Source organism: Tachysurus vachellii, chromosome 10, assembly GCF_030014155.1.
Source record: "Tachysurus vachellii isolate PV-2020 chromosome 10, HZAU_Pvac_v1, whole genome shotgun sequence".
Classification (NCBI taxonomy): domain Eukaryota; kingdom Metazoa; phylum Chordata; class Actinopteri; order Siluriformes; family Bagridae; genus Tachysurus; species Tachysurus vachellii.
This window is the reverse complement of record NC_083469.1, coordinates 20,937,793-20,951,217: the sequence shown is the minus strand read 5'-3', so window position 1 is coordinate 20,951,217 and position 13,425 is coordinate 20,937,793.

Here is a 13,425-nt window from a genome sequence, read left to right as displayed (position 1 = left end):
AAGCACTTCATTAGGAACAACGGTACTCCTGCTCACTCATACAATTATCTAATCATTTCTAATCTAATCTAATCAATCAGGCTTTTTTTTCCAGATATTGGACAAATGATGATCCTCTGTAGGCACAGTGTAAATGTGTGTGTTTATGTGTGTCTGTTTGTGTGTGTTTGAGAAAGAGAGATAGAAAGAAAATGCAGTAAATTGACTGAAAAGGTTTATTGTGTTTGTATAGTTATAAATTCAAACAACTGTATTGTAACAATTGCAGCTGATGTTTAGTTGCATGAGCTTGAGCTAAACTACTACAATGAACACACACACACACAGTAAACACAATGAAGAAAAGTGTTGAATGCTTTTATGATGCGTCAATAATTACCTTCTGATTCCAGGATCCCACAGATTGTCCACTCACATTTATTGTGTAGTGAAGAAAGTTCCCGTGACCCGAGGTAGTTCGGATAAGCGGTAGAAATTCAGTGAGTGAGTGAGTGAAGAAAGTTTCCTGAGTAATATTTGCATTTTGAGCATATAAGGTATATTGCAAACATGCACACCATGGTTTCCTGCTACCTTGTTCTTTTGAGCTGTAGTTAGGGTGGGAATTTGATGAAATCTGGCAACTTACATTAAATCGTAAACATGGTGCAAATAAAAAATAAACAACAAACCCAACAGAATAATCTAAATATTGTTCCTATAAATATTCATGTACTATTAGCATCTGGTCAATCTGAATAATGCATTCATATTTGTTCAGTTACATCCCTAATTTGCATCGTTAAAAGTATCGTTACTAATTTTATTGACGTTTGAGTTTAAAATGGAAAAGTCTATATAACCTAATACCAGTTTACCTCATTTAAAAAGAATATTTTTCACTGTAGAGGAACTTGTCCAATTTTTTATGACAGAGCTGAACTGAATGGCTTTAAAAAAAAACCCAGATACAATTCCACCATTCTGAACCAAACTGCAAATAAATACACTACACTACTATATTCCTATAGGACTGTCGCTTGCTGTTCAGTCCCAGCTGATTTTAAGTAGAACTGAAGCAAATGAATAGAAACAGATTCCACACTGTTCTTGTATATGTAATTCATTAAAAGGATCAAAACAATGTTACTGCCAAAACGGCACCCAAAGCCTTTCTCCACATATTCTGTGCTAACGGTGAAGCAAGAGCTTTCACTGTTATTCATATTCATAATATCTTTGTCTCCAGAATCATCCTGCAGTCTTTAGCAGGATCCAAGAGCAACATAATGTTTCAGAGATCAGAAACATTACTAGACACATCCCAGACACAACCCTATTCTCTCTTACTGTCTATTATCTCTCTCTTTCATTTGTAATTATGGTATAAACCTTAACTATATCATAATCATTTGTCCATTAGAGGCTTTTATAGTGTTAGAAATGGTACATAATTAAATGGACAAATAATTTAGGTGTTGCATGGAGACACAATGGCCTCACAGGTACAAGGTCATGTTTTAGCTTGGGTTACTATCTATGTGGAATTTCCCTATGTTTTCTTTCCATACATAGGATCCACCCTGACATTGACCAGGAAAGAAATGAATGAAGGAATGAACAATTTAACAAATTAAGAACCGTATCATGTCTTTTTCAACGGTATCAAGAGACTGTTCATGGTAGCAGTGTAATGTTTATCTCATATTAACCCTTAAAGCCCATCCAGTGGACTCTCCAAAAATCCTTCTCTGCTGCAGTGTTTGGATTAGATGGCAAGGAGAGAGAAAAAATACGTACACATTTATCCTCCTAACCTTTCTCTTTGCTGCTTTTCATTTTACAGTACTTCTATCTGATTAATCATGTCTCTCGAACTCATTTCCTGTGATTGTCAGACAAGAGTTTCCAAGATATCCTGTTGTAAGTGTGACTGGTGTAAGAGTCTTGTTGATAGTCCATGTTAACTGTCATGATCAAAGCCAAAAACATGTACTCTTCTCCTATATAGCTATGAATTTACAAGTCTTAACATGCTACAGTAGCTCAGCCAAAACCTTGCCATTTCACCCCTGGCAGTCAGGCATCTGGACAGTTGTTTGGCAAAAGGAGCATAGAGGAAAATATCAAAAAAGACATTTACCCAAACCGTCATTGTGTGGGAGTGTAGAAGAGTGGTGGGGCATGCAGTTCATCAATGAGAAAACTATTGTACATTTATTCACATGCAAGGAATGGAAAAAGTGCCACAGGGAATCTGAGCTGAGCTGCAAGACTTGACAAGAAGCGCTGCTGCTCTTTGACCCTCCAGCCCTCTGACCCTAAGGTGTTAACACTTATTTAGATAAGATCAGTAGACACTTCTCTATGGGTTTGGGTTCTAGACGCATGCTGTGTTTGTGTGTGTGTGTGTGTGTGTGTGTGTGTGTGTGTGTACTGGCAAACATGAATTTTTACTGATAAATGTTTAACTAGATCTATGAGCTGACAAAGAGTTCAGGGAATCTGGCAATGTCCAATGTTCTGTTTGGTGAAGCTCTTACAAATGAGAATAGACACAGTGCATAATGATTAGTGGTGTAATGACATAAATGCATCTCTAATGTAGTGCCAAAGAAAGAATATAGAATAGCCATTATAGTCAACTTTGGAGCTCTATTTCTGTGTACACTGTTAGCATACAGTACATGCTGCTGCGGATCCTATCATGCTTTAAATGAATCTTTTCACCAGGTCAGATATTTAAGGGGAATTTCTAAATTTCTATTTTTAAAGTATATTGTAAAGTATAAACCTACACATATCTTAGCCCTCCCTGTGTGGAGTTTGCATGTTCTCCATCAGGGTTTTCTCTGGGTACTCCGGTTTCCTCTCCAGTCCAAAAACATGTGTTGTAGGTTGAGTAGCATCTCTAAATTGTCCATAGCATATAAATGGGTGTGTGATTGTGATAGGTTGACATCCCACCCATGGTGTCCATCACTTTGTGACCTGAGTCCCTCTGGCTCTAGGTTTCCTGCGACCATGGATGGATGGATTTAACCTTTGTTGTTTCATTGGGGGTCAGCTTAACCTTTCAGACTTCTGTTCATCCGTGAAAGTTTGTTTGTGGAAATTTCCTGAACAAGGCAGTATCTGTGTGGTCCCAAGATTTTTATATTTACATACAGTTATTTGTACAGATCCTTCAATTGTTTAGAAATTGTTTGGAAAGTTCTCAAAAGGAGAAACCTGAAACCCAGCTGAATTGCTTGGATTTGACCAAGGTATCAAAGACAAAACCACACTGTCTCTAAATCTAAACACTCAAAGACAACCACTTCTTCACTCCCTATTAAATCCTAGTTATGGAAATTGGCCAATCAGAATCCAGACTGTTTAAAAAACAGTCAACCTGATGTATGAAACTTTTTACCCATTGGAATTTGGATATAATAATTGAAAGTGGAAAAGGTTTTAAAATAACTGCTGAAAAATGTTAATTATTTTGCTTTGTAGAAGCCAACATTCTGTTTTCCTATTTCAGCTTAGACAAAAATTTATAAAATTTAATGCGGCCTAGGGCTTTCGAGCCACATGCACCAAATTCAGATATGTCGTAGACCCTGGTCTGAAGTTCGTTGCTGTTACTTTTCTAAGCGAACCGAGTATCGGTACTTCCGGTACCGGGTCTCAAAGTGGCCTTTTTTCCCATAGACTCCCATTATAAACTTTGGAGGTTTATAACTCGGCAAGCTTACGAACTATCTACACCAAACTCGGCCAGCTCCTTTAGGGTGATACTCTGAACAAACTTTTAAATTGGTGTACCGACTGGCCTTTCGGTTGTCCCGCAGCCCCATATTAAAAGCATTTTGATATGCAAAATCAAAAAACTTTTTTACAACATGGACATGTGACATATCAAAACACTCAGAACAAGGGGGAACTTCCTCAAGTGTATTCTGATGGCGTCACGTGACGTCACGTGAAAATCAAAAATTAGCACAACATGGATAAGTGACATATCAAAACAATCAGCCCAATGTGTGGAACTTCCTCAGGAGTATTTGGATGATGTCACATGCTTGTCTCCGCTTACCTCCAAATGTTTTGGCAACCTAGATTTCTGTCCACTTGCCTCCAAAAGTAACAATAACCCTTATGTACACTTGCCTCCAAAAAGCACCATCCGTTGCGAATACTTGCATCGTCAAAGCCAACATCAAAGTTTGTTGTGACGAACTTTACAAATCTAGTTTCTCATCTGATATCTGACAAATGTATTGACCTGGTGTTACCACTTTCTTTTCAAACAAGCATTTTCAAAGTAACCCATTGTATATGGTCACGTCATGTTAAATGATGCTACTAATTCTGTTGGGTGAGAAACTGAAGACAGGAAAAACACAACAGCATACTAAAGCTATAACGATTGATTGCTCCAGTGGGACTTGTGCCCTGAAAGCTTTAACCTCTGCGCATGAATGAAGCTGCAGTTCAGTGAGTTCATACATGTAGGGAATGTCCTCCAGTAGTGCTCTCCACTCGCACGCTATCTTATCTACAGCTACATTAAGACAGCAGTAACAACAAGGCACATAATACTGTACATAACTTATTATGAATAGAAACAATGAAATGTTTTTTTTCTTTTTCCAGAAGCTGGCAGTGTGTGTGAAATTTGCTGGACATCTGCTTGGAAATAAAATTGATGATGTTGAAGGCCAAATTCATTTTGCTCGCACATTTTGTGGTAAACAATTCCTCAAATCTAAGCACGTACTGGAAGTATTTAGTCTTTACATGCTGTTTCCATTTTGGTGCATAAACCGAGGCAGGATGGTGATGTAACAGGATGCTATCTGCCTCTTCAGGATTCTGCATTTTCTATGCGTAACATTTTATTTGTACAGCATAAAGGTGGAACGCAAAGCTACTCTCTGTTAATTGTTTTTTTAGTGTTCCAAATATCTGTATTTGGATAGTCATAGTTCTTTGTTGGTGACGTCGGTGAGAAACGTCAGCAGTGTCAGCATGGTCTGTAAATTCTGGCTCTGACAGTTCTTCACAATCAGCTAGAGATCATAAATGGGCATCATCACCTGAGAATTTTATATCTGAACACTCGTTTGCACGCATAATTTTCATATATGGCCGTTTACCTAAATGAAAATAAATCAGGTAATCTTAAATCATCGCAGTACTACAGTATGCATACTCATACTCATACTCATACCTAAATTTGCAACTATTTAGAATACATTATCTGTTCATTTACATTTTTTCCTTATCCAGAGCGAATTAACGATTTTTTTTCTAATTTTTTTTAAAAAAACTGAGCAGTTCTGGGTCAAGAGCCCAACAGTGCCAGCTCGGTGATCTAGGGATTTGAACTCACAACCTTCCAGTGGTTCAGTAGTCCGATGTTTTAACCACTGAGCTATCCTGTTTCAAAAAATGTATTTGTTCACAGTTACATCCAATAGCCGTAGAAACATCCCAGGAATTCTATACTGTATATTAGATTTCGTTAGTGACAGAAGTCTTTATACAGTGTGTCTAGTAAAAAGTTCCATAATTATGGATAATTTGGATTCCCACTTCACCTACACACTGTAGATGCCTTCACGCCCCAATTAATAGCTGTGATATATATGGGAATGCTTTGCCCGTTTGTATGCGGAAATTAACATGGAGGGATAAGCTTGTTTAGCATTTGTTAACATATTAGATTCTGTATAAAAATGTACCACAGAAATTATGGAAAATATCTAGCAAATATCTAATACTACACCTGCTCCTGTCATTAGTTTGAAATACGACTTGGTTGTGTGACAAAATCACCGTCACTCAAATATGGGCAAATGAGCAGCTCAGGGCAAGTGCTACATTCGTGTGAACGATCAGTAAAGCCCACACTATGGGGTCAGTTTTCCAGACTCCGGAGAGGGGGGAATCACCCCCAGGTACGGCTGTAGTATTTACAGCCAAGCTTCCATCTGGTTCTGGAATGTCAGTCTTCTCTATTTCCAAGGGCGGTAAATCCCATACCATAATTACAGTGTCATCAGCTCAAACTTAAAGGTGGAATTACCACCTTTGCTGAGGCCCGAGTGGTGTATGCTTAAAGATTTTGAAACACATGCTACTGTCAGGGTCTGAAGAAAAGAACAGCAGTTAGTAAGCGTGTTGAACCTTCACAATACTTCGGTGGTTGTTGGTGTTACAAAGAAAAATCATTAAAAAGCCTTAATAATGTCTTACAGTCAAAACCTGTTTTAGGATGCTGTTTTCTATTCATTTAGTTTGGTGTAGCATCACAGCAATTTTCAAAATACAAAGTAATAAGATATATAATGTACCCAGTGGTTTAGTGGTTAGAGTTTCCATGTTGTCTCTGTGCTTAGGGGGTTTCCTCCAGGCACTCCGTCTAAAGACATTGTGTTGTAGGTTGATTGGCATCTCTAAATTGTCCGTAGTTTGTGTGATTGTGCCCTGTGGAATAGCAGGCCCGTGTGCTCAGGCCCTCTGGGAGAAGCTCTGGACTCCCCATGACCCTGTGTAGAATAAGCTGTATAGTAAATGGACAAAGTGGATATTCTACCTTAATGGGACAGATTGGAAAATTAAGAAGTAGTAATATGTTTTGGTGAGAAACAGAAAAACTGGATCCGCATACACAAACATTATTTGAATTCTTTATGAACTATCTTGCTGTATTTACTTTGGGGTTAGAGTATTTCTAGCTCTGGGAAATAAAGATCACTAGATACTATCAGTAGAGATAGAGTGTTAACAGATCCTCTCTCTCTCACTCATTTTCTACCACTTATCCGAACTACCTCGGGTCACGGGGAGCCTGTGCCTATCTCAGGCATCATCGGGCATCAAGGCAGGATACACCCTGGACCCAGGTTCATACATACACCCTAACCTGGTTCATCCTGGTTAGGTGGTCAAAGTGGATCCATCACACCTAGCATAACACACCACACACACACACACACACACACACACACACACACACACACACACACACACACACAAACTCAGCTAGCAATTCAACAATAACAATTCAGCTAGTAGTTTGTTTTTGAAGGAACCATGAAAGGTACAACATGCAAAACTTTGGATCTCGGGCTCTACAGCATCAATCTGCCAGCCTGTATTCAGATAATACAGATTATATTCATTTTAGAATTTGTTTCTTGACCATGGGAAAGACAGCATGTTACAAAATGTAAACCGAACATACAGTACATGCTCTTCTTACATCTTTTACTGTACGGTGCAACTATTTCAGAAAGAAAAACTCAACCCAAAATTTCAATACTGAAAATCTGTTTCACAATAAGCTCTAATTAAGTAACAAAGACACTATGTTTTGCACATCTGTTAACTAGTCTGTTTTCTGTGTCTCGCCTGGGGTAAGGTTTTGTTGTAGGGGCAGTAATTTTACAGTGCAGGAAGAAGGCTCCCTCTGCAGGTTTACAGTCCTCGAGACACCACTGTGACAAAGCCAAGGATTCTGGTACTGATATAAAGGCAAATAACTATTACACATCATATATTTCAGTAACACCTGAAACTACTGGCAACAACAACATTTGCCAAGTTATAAAAGAGGAATATAAGGAATATAAAGGGGTAGAAAAAGAAAAAAAAAAAACAACAACAAAAAAAAAAAGACATTCAACTTTCAGACAGCAACGAGGGCATTAAAACTTATAAAGGAATTTAAAATAATTAGTTAAATTAAATATATATACCAAATATATACTGTAATGACTTGGTTACTGAAATGTATATTGAGTATATATTGCACATAATATAAAACCATCTGAGATGTATTGCACGTTGTAGAAAGAGAGCAGCGGAGGGCAAATACGTGCCACAGTTCAGATTAGTATAATTTCCAGCCATTCATTAAGGCAATCTATCCCAGGAGACTCGGGCCACAAGGGACTCAAAAGCCCATTTGCACACCCACTTACACTCCAATGCACACGGTACTGTATAGACAGTTGAGATGCCAGTCAGGACTGGAGGAGGAAACCGGAGTACCTAGATGAAGCCCCTGAGACACAGGGAGTGCATGTAAGGTAAACACACACAGCAGAAATGGGAATCGACCCCACAACCGTGCAGGCGTGAGGCAAACATGCTGACCACCAAACCCCTGTGCCCACATTGTTAATATTATTTCTTTTATTATTTAAATAAATCCTATTAAGGTTTTTACCTGGCCGACTATGCGGAAGATGAATTGGTTTTCCTTGGTTATGTTTTTTCCAGAAACATTAGACAAGCTGCTAGATAATAAACCAAAGCTCAGCAGAAATCAACAACTCTGTGACAAGTATACAACTACAGACAATATAGCTGTAAACTGTCGTGACTGTAGCTATAACACAGAAGGTTGTGCTGTGGAGGGCAACACTTTTTCACTTTCAGTTTTTCAAGAATCAAGTTATTTAAAATCTGGAAAACATCTCAATTGTTGAAGTGCACCAGAAGTGGAGAAAAGCGCTTTAGTTTCTCTCTTGTAAGTCTGCCCGCTTACGAGATTCACGATGATGGATACATCTAATTCACTTTGGTTACAAACGTGAGGAATGGCAGTCCGATTCTGTATGAAAGAAACGCCATACTGTGTATGAAAGAAATGTAGACAAGCCCTACTTCTTCATGCATCTGTGGTTCTTTTATTCACTAGGAAAAAATAGAAGTTGGTCACCTGTTGCTCTACATAATTTACTGTAATTTTGTAAAACTGTTAAAAGCTTCCATGTCCTCCTCGGTTTCTTACAGACATTTGCTTCTATGTCCAGGATCTTTGGCTATTACCAAAGTTTGTTTGGATACCACATCATTTGGGCACACGGAAAACAAAGCCACCCACATGACATCTGGCCAGCTGTGGTCATGTGGTGATTCCTTTCCATTGCACAGCTGCAGATGAGTTGTCCCAAAGTCAGTCTACAACGTTCACTTGTATTATAGATGTACATAATACAGTATCTGTGATAATAATACATACAACTCCAAAATACAGGTGCATCTAATAAACCCAATAACTGTATATTTCACTGGAAATATAAAACGTTCACACAGTTGTCAGGTATGAGTTTGTGTCTGTATGCTTGCATTCTCCTACAACATACAGCAAAAGGCTTCCTGTTTCTCGGCTTGCCCAAAATGCCAGCAAACAATGCTCGGAAAAACAAGCCAGCTCTGTGTCTAGACGCCAGTCTAACAATGCTCACCCTGGCATGGATAATGTAACTCCAGAGAGTGATAAATACTGGCATGTGCTGCTCTAGCTGACAGAAGGAATGGACGCTAGCCGACTGATTGTGCACACAAACAGGAAGAGGGAAGAGAGGGCCAAGCCAAAATCAGGCCCGACTCACCATCATGGCCAAGAGAGCCATCACTCACTTCATTACAGATTATTTATTTCCATATACATGACTTGTTATAGCCCCAAGGTCTCACAAGTTTTATGATGCTGGTTATATTATAATTTCATCACCTTGCAGAGGACTAACAGATCTCCTGCATTAACTGAAGCTATGGTGCAGTACAAAAGCTGACCAGAAGGAGTCAGGATGAGACAGGGATTTTTGCAGTATATGAAAAAGGTAAATGTCTTTGTACGAGTAACACAAATGTCTGTATAGAAGAAGCCTTTATTTGTCACATATACAAATATTTCTTTGCATATCCCAACTTCGGAAGATGTTGTCAGCTATGATACAGCACCCCTGTAGCAGAAAAGGGTTAAGGGTCTTGCTCAGTGGTCCAGCTGTAGCAGCTTGGCACTGTTGGGGCTTGAACCCCAATCCACAGATCAACAACCCAGAGCCTTAAGCACTTGAGGCTTCACTGCCTATAATCAGCATTTTAGGCTGATTGCCTTCTCTTGACAAATCACAGTAAAAAAAAAAAAAAAAAAAAGCACTACATTTTCATTTCGAGAACCTATAAACTTTTTGTAATATGAGATAGTACAAAATATCTAAAAGACACTGTAAAACTTCATAATGTAGTGTGTATGATTCTTTTATTAAACTAATTTAAAGTAATTTAAAGTTCACCAGTGCTAATAGTTATTCTGGAGAATTTGTTGGCACTATACAGTACATCTCGGTCAGATTGTTGTGTATTGACGAGACATTTAAGTGAGAAATAACTAATCATTGCTAGTTTAACATGCTGCAGCTCATAGTAAACAATAACAGTCATGGTCGCTGTAGAAGTAGCCTTTTTATTCTTTACTGAATTGAGACTAGATATTTTAAGTATTTTAGTGACTAGACAGATTTTTATACTCCCAATATATCAACTCTGAGGATAGACAGGCAAAGACACCTCATGACAATGTGCATTAGCCAAAGTCCTCTTCAAATCACTAGCATAGCAACCCAGGAAATTATGAGGTGGCACATTGTGTACTTTTACTGATTAGGTTGCTCTGATGATTTCCTTTCTTACTCCTGCCCTAATTCAATTTCAACTGGAGTACCACAGGGACAGTATAAATATCAAATAGCTTGATAAATAGCTTATTAGCTAGATCAGATAAGAGCTCCCACAGTATAGCTAAGTATAAGAAGATGTGTTTTTGTTCAACTTACAGAATACATTCTATTCAAATGTATTTAAATAGTGGATTTAACAATAGACATTGCCAGAGCTCAGATTTATAGAAAGCCTGGATGTAGAGTTATATCCCCTTTGAGCAAACCAGAGGTGGCAATGGGAAGGAATAGACCCCCCCCCCCCCAACCACCACCAATACCACCCCCACACCCCATCACCCATCACACCCTGGGGACAACGTGAGGAACAAATCTTGAAAGGGTCCAGACTCAAAAGAATCATTACAGTTCTAACTGTAGATTATTAAGGATTATTAAGTGTGTTGAAAGAATGATGAGGATAAGCACAGGGCAGTCTTTATGATTACAGGAGCCTTTAAAACGTACCAATCTGGGTACCCAAGTAAAGCAAAGGTGAATCAAGGGCATAACCAGTTTTAGGAAGTGCAAATCTTCAATTCAGAAGTGCAGAAGCTTCATGCATCAGCATAAATCAGCAGGTCTGTAGGTTGTGAGGAGCCACAGCATGTGTGTGTAGGAATGATAGTTTGTAGTATGTAGTTTTTTGGGGAGTTTTCCCCTTTAGTCTAGTACTAAAGTCTAGTACTTTCCCCTTTAGTACTGTTCAGGTGATGAAATGCTGCTTAGTTGGGTTACCTTTGTCCTTTGTTGTGTTGTGAGTGTGTTTTGGGTCATTGTCTTGCTGCGTTATAAAATACATTCAATTTATTTTCATGTAAATTGGCAGACAGAATATTTCTGTAGACCACCATCACGAGTTACATCATCATTATCCAGCAGCATCCATGCAAGCCCAAGCCATGCCACTACCTCCATGGTGCTTGACCAATGAGTTTGTATGGTATATGATAATCTTAACTCCTGAACTTTTGTAGCTCATCTCTTGTATTTCTCTTTGTATTCCAATCTGCCTTTCCAATTCTTACTCCTGATGAAAGTTATGCATCTTGTGAAATATGGCCTATAGATTTCTGCTATCAACGTTAGATGAACGTGATACCTTCAACCCTTCCTTGTGGAGCTTGTTTACATCCTTATATCATTCTGACACCAAATACTGTTTTATTTTTGCTTGGCTGAAAAATAGCTTTATTTTATTCCATAGACAGCTCTTTGGTTTTCATGTTGGTTTGTATTTTTCAACAGCAAATCCATACTGCATTCAGAGCTATTAATTGTTTAGACATTTAATCTAACAGGGCACAACTTGGCAATCAATCAGATCCTCCTTAGTTTGATCAATACACATTTAGTTGAAGCCTAATAGAAACAAATAATTCTAAACATTTCATCTAGCGAGCAATCAAAAGTAATAGCTGGTCGTGAACAGAGAGTGTTCTTGGTTACGTACCATAAAGTGTAATTAAATACACTTTGCCCCGTGTGTGTGCCTCTGCCCCGTGTGTGTGAGTTTGCATACTATCTCAGAGCTTTGGGGATTTTCTGGAGGTACTCTAGATTCTTCCCTGTGTCCAAAGACATCTGTGGAAGGCTGATTTCTAAATTGTGTGTGATTGTGTTCTGTGATAGTTTGTCATCCTGCCTTGTGTCCTGAGTCCCTGTTATAGGTTCCCTGCAACCCTGTATAGAATAAGTGATCATTTGTGTATTATATATACTGATATTGTGATTCTTAAATCTTTAAAAGTTGGCCGTTTGCTTGTAAAACCTGTCAAATGTAAGGAATATTAAACCAGCTATAGAGATTTTAACTTGCTTTCCATTCATCTATCAGCCACAAGGTTATGTGAGGTCATAGCAATTGACAGTTTAGTGTAATGGTATTTGTAATCCAGGTAGAAAAACATGATTATTGTGTCATATATAGGAAGAATTTTAAGGGAGGATGTCAAGATGGCAATAAAATGTATACGCTGAGGTTTTGGATTTTAATGGATTCTCTGAATTACATGTAGGAAACTCTCTCTCTCTCTCTCACTCTCTCTCTCTCTCTCTCTCTCTCTCTCTCTCTCGCTCTCTTTCTCACTGTTGAAGGATATGATTTTTCATAGGTCAGCCACAGGGCGTACAATCTGTCATTGTGCGTTTAGGCTTACACTGGCCCTTGCTCACTGCAGTAGTAGATACGGAGATTGTAGCATACACCCACACACATGCACAACCCTGCTATTTTCTTTCCAGAGCCCCTTCACACAATGAGCAGAATTATCCTCGTGAGCAGGCTCAATTTTCACTCCACCTCAGGCTCTCCGGCGATGCTTCCACAGACATGTTGAGAGGAAAACACGAGGAGGGAGGGAGTGAAAAAGAGAGACACACAATAACAATCTGTTTCCTGACGTGTTGAGACACGTCTACTAATCTACTGCACCTGCTTCTAAAAGCTAAGATTGACATGACTCATGTTCTCCAAGAGCTGGTGGCATCTGTGTGTGTGCGAGTCAAATGTAGCTGGAGCTCAGCCAGCATTTACCATACTGACCTCTGTGACCAAGCACTGATCTATCTTTCTCTCTATTAAACACACACACACACACACACCTGCGCATATGCAACATAATCTAGCACCAAGCACGTGCATGTACAGTACACACATTGCATATATAGCATGCACACACACACACACACACGCACACGCACACACACACGCACACGCGCGCACACACAGGCACACGCACACACACACACTTCCTGAATTTGAGTTTACTCTCATTTCGGAAACCTGTGAACAATTTAGTTTGTAAATCTTAAATAAAGCGCATAATTAATATATGTTTATTGCACCTAATACTTTCACAATTATGTCTTTTTTGATATATTCTGAAACTATGGATGTTGTTTAGAGTTTAAGATTCTTCATAATTGGTTTAGTAAATAC